We start from the raw sequence: 6,354 nt of genomic DNA, 5'->3' as shown, positions 1-6,354 counted from the left end.
CGAGGGCCAAGGCCTCACAAGGGCCATTCACAGCCAGAGAATGATGGGAAGAAGAAAGGAATAGGGTGTTGGAGGAATAAAGCAAAAGCCTGCCACAAGAAAAAAGCCTAGGGCTATCAGGTGGGTACGAAACCAATCATCCACACGAGATTCATGAAGGGTAGCTGACTTTTGCTGCTCTCACACAGGACAGGCAGGATCCCATGCTTAATCTCAGTGGGTCTGGGAAGGGTCCAAAGACCTGCTGGCTCGCTCTCTTCTACGTGACTGTGGAAGAGGGGCAGCCTGAGACTGCCTCGTGCATAATGAGAACTTCTGGATAGGGCAAGGATAAGGGCAAGGGGCTAACAACCTTCCCGTATGCCACCTACATTTCATTTCCATTTTCACATTTGGGGATTATCCATTTTGCCTCCGTAAAATAAACTCTGGGAGGCAGTCACTTGGGTTTAGGTCTCTGAATAACATCTCGGGGGTTAGAAGCGTACGGACTTGTTTACTCTGGATGTAGATACTCCCATGTATAATAGCAACAGCTGCCATTTGTTCAGACACAGCTGTGGGAACGTTACACTGATTAACTTATTTAACCACCACAGTAACCATATGCAAGAGGTACTATTTTCACTCCCATTTTACAGATGAGAAAACTGAGACTCAGAAAGCAAGTCGCTTGCTGAACGTCAACTGATAAGTGAGGGACCAGGATTGGAATCCAGGCATTTTGATCACAAGATCCCTCCTGTTTGTTTACATTCTACTCCCTCCTCTGTTGGATTCTCGTGATGTGAGTCAGCCTGCATTACCACTGATGTCTGTCGGCTTCCTGTTACTAACTACAAGCTCTCTGAGGGCAGGGAGCTAATTCCACAGCTGCTATGGTAGCCTGCTCGGCCCGCCCCTTCATTCTCTCAGTCACCCCACTGGCTGGCTTGACTCTGTGAGGCCATACATCATAGTGATGTGTGCTGACCTCATAGTAAGTGGCCCTACTTCAGAACCCTGAAGGCAGCAGAGCACCTTGGTTCAAAGGATAGAGGAGGAGCAGATAACTGGGCCACAGTTAAACTTTTTCCCATAAAAGAATTAAAATATTTAAATAATGGACAAATGCCCTAAGTTATTTTGCTTTTTTATTTTTGTACTTTTAGTGGACTGTCACCTTTATTTACACGTAGCTGATTCTGGTGAGTAAAAATTAACTGGACAATAATAAGCTTAGAAAGTAACACTAGCTGGGGCGCCTGGGTGGCTCAGTTGGTTAAGTATCTGAGTCTTGACTTCCGCTCAGTTAATGATCTCAGAATTTGTGAGCTCGAGCCCCACATCCGGCTCTGAGAGCGTGAAGCCTGCTCAGGATCCCCTCACTCCCCTCTCTCTCTCTCTGCCCCTCCCCGACTTTCTCGCTCGCTCTCTCAAAATAAATAAATAAAGCTTTTAAAAAACAAGTACCACTAGCCACTGGGGAAGTACAATTATATCCTAGGGTAATTACATTTTCCTGTGACAAGTTTTCAAGATAAGTAAATAGTTGCAAATATTTTGCAGCACCCATAAAACTCCATGGATTGCCAAATGAATCAAATGAAAACAACGAAGCATATCAACACAATGAATATCCATCAAAATATTCAGGTATATCGCGCAAAATCCTCATTCCTAACCCTGATCATACGAACCTGACTGTAATTGTCACTTGATGCACATATTTTAGCGGTAGAGAATATTAGTCCAGACATAGATGATCTGCAAGTGTTACGGCATCCTTTCGGGTTATTTGTCTTTTGTTTGGCTCTGCATGTTTTGTTTGAATACTAGCGAAAATTCTGTTGATCTCAAAAGACAGGAATCGACACTTGACAATCAGTAAAGTCAGAAGGTGAATATTTGTTGGAGATATGCAGTATGCAAAAACGATTCAATTTCTTACAAAGTAAATAGTATCTACATGGTATCATAACACTTAACTTGTGTTAGTCTTGGCCCCTCCCTGACACTTCCTTTCTTAGTGTCTGATGAAGAGGCTTCTTACCCTAAAACAAAGCAGACCAGAAACCAAATGGACTGTAACCTTAATGGTCCACATTAATGATGGCAAATACTTGATGTGGACACTTGCAAATACAGTAAAATAATTCTACTGGACATGGAGTGCTTTACATTAATTTTATTAACATTCAACATTTTAGCCACAGGAAAACTACATTTCCAGCTCCTTGTACAATTCCGAGTTATTTCCTAAGCTTCCTAAACCAATCTCTAACCTGTCACCTCCCTCAGATCTCCTTCTAAGCAGGAGCCCTACCTTCTGCCCTTCCCTACTACTCTAGGGACATCAAGGGAAGTTGAGGGCAAGTGAGGATGCGTAGCCATTCCTAGGGACACTGCTGCATGACTGCAGAGGGTACCAGTGTGGCCACCAATAGCCTACATGGCACTTTTGTGCAAACTGGAGACAGATGCCCCCTCAGGACAAATGGATTTGGGAAAAGGTGCCCCTCGAGATTAACGAAGTAGTCACATATCCCCCCTTGCTGGACATATTAGAAATGAGAACCCTCTGTGGGCTTATACTGCCCTGTGGGTTCCTAGCATAGCAAACAGAACATAGGCTGATCTTCAAGCCTTACTGCCCACTCTCACCCACTAGGTGCCTTTGTGCAGCACACAAATTCTACAACCGCACACAGCAGTCCTATGAGCGGCACTTCTGGTGGTTTCTCTTCTGTCTTGGCCCTCCTGGAACTCTCTGAGACCACGTGATGCAGAGCGCTAAGAGCCAGGAGGCCACGGCTGTGCTTGCAGCTTTCTCCTGAAAGGTGTCCTTTTTCCTTATCTTTGGCATATTTGCTCACTGCCTGCCATGAGCAAGCCACCGCTCCTCACCCATCTACTGGGGGTGTGAGCCTCAGGACACCTTTCAGCTCCAGTAGGCTGTGCCACCTCATCCTGGACCAGTGAAGGGACAGAAAGTGAGGGAAGGGAAGGAGTGGGGTTTGAGATAGTCAACTCACCTTGTTCGATTTACGGAATAATATAGCTATAACACCTGTTGTTCTTTTACCCGATTGATACCAACAATAATTCCTCTGTGTTTTTATTCCAGGTATAATGAAAAACAAGAGTACCACCTCCAAGATGAAAGTCGAGCAAGACAATGATATAGCATATGCTATACCTAAAAGATACATCAAATGGAATATAAGGAATATGGATTTATAAAACTCAATCCATAGTTTCCCTTTCATATACAACCACACAACCAGAAACAATAAATGCATCATGTAATCAGAAAAGTATGGCCACTATTTTTTCAGCCAAATATATTGCAAGTGTCATTGCGAGTCAGGAATTCAGATGCTTAACAATGCAGGAGAGAAGTACTTTGATAAGGGACAGGAGGTAGACAAAATAAGGGAGCTAGCATTAAGTGGGAATTTAATTTGTATTTGATTATATGGACTGTACAATGTAGTCTCCTTTTTTGTCTGTTTACGATGGTGTTTCTGAGTTTTTAGGTATATCTGATTTTTCTCTTCTTTTCCCCTGTGGGAATGACAATACAATTTACAAATACATCACTGATACACAAAGTTAAAACAAAATTAAGAGAATTGTTTTTCTTTTTAAGCAGTGGTTCCACATAGACTAGCTCTTGCTAAAGTAATTTTAATTGTGTACGTAGCTAGCCACCTACCTTCCTCTGACAGGTGGAATGACTATTTTTTGCAACATATAAGTGTATACTGAACAGCACACACACTATTAGATAAGCAATTGCATATTAACTAAGGTGGTATTTAGTATCAACTAATGATGATGATGATGATGATGATGATAACCACTAAATTATAACCATCACATATTTCACATCAGTGTTTTCCAAGATAATGGGGATGTGCTCTTGAGTTGCTTCAGGGTCCCGATCCTTTAAAAATAGATCATAACATAACATTACTTAGTTAATGGAAAATATCATAGTGCATCACATATATTAAATTGTTATCCCTGGGGCACCTGGCTGGCTCAGTCGAAAATGCATGAGACTCTCAATTTTGGGGTTCTGAGTTCCAGTCCCAAATACAGTGTAGAAATTACTTAAATAAATCAAACTAAAAAACTGTTATTACATGTATTAAATATTTTATGACACGTTCCTGTTATACACAGTGAGCACACGTGCGCGCACACGCGCGCACACACACACACACACACCACTGGGTTGTGATATAAAATGTATTTCCAGAGATGGGGCACCTGGATGGCTCAGTTAAGTGCCCAACTCTTGATTTCAGCTCAGGTCATGATCTCACAGTTTGTGAGATTGAGCCCCACATCGGGCTCTCTGGTGACAGCACAGAGCCTGCTTGGGATTCTTTCTCCCTCTCTCCCTGCCCTTCCCTTGCTTGTGCATGCACACACTCTCTCTAGATACATAGACCTCAAGAAATAAATAAAATAAAATATTTCCTATCATGGTCAAAAAATTTCTGAAAGCCACGGTTCTAGATATCAGTCATCTCCCAATGACCCGCCCAGAAACATGGTGTCATGAAATGAACATACTATTCCAGTTGAAGTCTTTACAGGGCAGATCAGAAAAGGATAACCATCTTCTTTTTCGTGAGATACTTATTCTTATTAGCCCAGCCTGTGATAATATCAGGAGGGTTTTTTTTTTTAATATGGATCACACTGTTTGCACATATCAAGCTTGTGGTCAAGCTCAAGTTCTTTCAAGTGGTATTATCAAGCTGAAATTAGCATTACACAAAAGTGAGCCATGATGTGTCCTCCTATTACTAGCAGGAAGAGGTAGAACTCTGAACACAACCCATATATTCTGATTCCGACTGCAGCATTCAAATATATCACATCATGAAGAATTTAAAGAAGTATAAACTTATCTGTTCAACTAAAATTAAGTAGGAAAAAAAACCTGAGCATACAGCCATGTAAAGTGTAATTATTTTTTCATGCAGCCATTTTAGGACTACTTTGAAGTAAGCAAATCTAGGCAAAATGGAAAACAAATTCAAGAAACCTTGCTATTGACAAAAAGTACCTGGAATATTTGTTACTGAGCTACCTACTCTGGTTATCTAGTTATGTGGATGATCTTAATCTGCATTGATTCAATTAATTCAAATGTGCAATCCTTGTGTATTTCATTAATGTGCACAAATATCAAAATAAATACAAAGTTTTCAAAAATAATTCCCCAAAATTTAAATTGAAAGGATACGCCCCTGATCGTTCAGTGCTCCATTAAGGAGCTGAGCTAAAGCAATCTCTGTTTCCATATTTGGCTTACCCAATTTGAGTATCTTTAACAATGTGTAATACAGGCCAAATTCTTCACATCAACCAGCATGCTTCTGGAATGCCCTTCTCCTCTTCCTCCTGGCTCTTATAACACAAATAAGTTAAGTCAAAACTTACTTTTTATTACATAAGCCAAATAAAATTAAGACAGTATGTTAGAAAACATAAAAATTTTCATTATCCCCTAAAGAGTGAATAATGGGAAACGCTGTTAGATGATCCACACTTTGGGATTATCAGGGCCACTCCCTTCTTACTTAGCACATAAATTTGAGAACTGACTATAATGGTTTAAAGGTCTATTCCTACCATCCTTCTCTACTAACCCACACCCATAAAAGACTCAGAGACTCATACAGACGGTGGTACATCTTTCTAGTAAAATGGTCACATGATTAAGGCAATGATTCCCAGGAGAAGGGGCCAAGATGGTGGAACAGCATGGAAGGTTTTTTTGCATCTCTCATCCCTGAAATGCAGCGAGATCAACACCAAACCATCTCACACACCTAGAAAACTTATTTGAGGATGAACACAACGATCTGCACAACCTGAATCACAGAACTCAGCAGGTACGTGGCACAGAGAGGTGAACTGGGGGAGAGAGAAGCCGCAGAGGGCAGGGAGCTGCTATTGCGTGCAGAGACAGGACGGAGACAGGTGGGTGGGGGAGAATATGGGAAAAGCACCCCTCCCCAAAAGCAGCTGGAGAGAAAGTGGAAAAGTGGAAACAGCCACAGCGACTGAACTAAAAAGGGAAAAAGGAGAAAGGAGAGGGTTTAAGTTCCAGTAAGACTCTATAAACAGGGGGAGCGCAGAGTCTGAAACTCCACAGCTTGTTCCCGGGCGGTGCTCTGGTGGGAAGGGCGAATCCCCAGGAGCAGAGAGCGAGGTCCGAGGACCACACGGGAAGAGGCAGGTCCCCCGCTGGGAGGACATTTGGTAGAGGCTGTGTGGCCACCCAACAGGCAAAGGTCCCAGAGGACCCTGGAGAACAGTCACATTTGCTGATGTTGGAGTGAGGACATT

General features: G+C 42.2%; 1 long non-coding RNA gene across 1 annotated transcript; it reads left to right on the top strand.

Annotated features, from left to right (window-relative positions):
• Positions 1 to 1,013: 1,013 nt before the first annotated feature.
• Positions 1,014 to 3,296, top strand: LOC113597818 (uncharacterized). Its single transcript, XR_003418576.2, has 3 exons — positions 1,014 to 1,187; positions 1,549 to 1,635; positions 3,107 to 3,296. It is a non-coding gene; the product is annotated as an uncharacterized LOC113597818 (long non-coding RNA).
• The last annotated feature ends 3,058 nt before the right edge of the window (positions 3,297 to 6,354 follow it).

The sequence above is a fragment of the Acinonyx jubatus genome, chromosome X (assembly GCF_027475565.1).
Source record: "Acinonyx jubatus isolate Ajub_Pintada_27869175 chromosome X, VMU_Ajub_asm_v1.0, whole genome shotgun sequence".
Lineage (NCBI taxonomy): Eukaryota > Metazoa > Chordata > Mammalia > Carnivora > Felidae > Acinonyx > Acinonyx jubatus.
The sequence above is the reverse complement of the archived record's forward strand: the minus strand, read 5'-3'. Positions and strand labels throughout refer to the sequence as shown.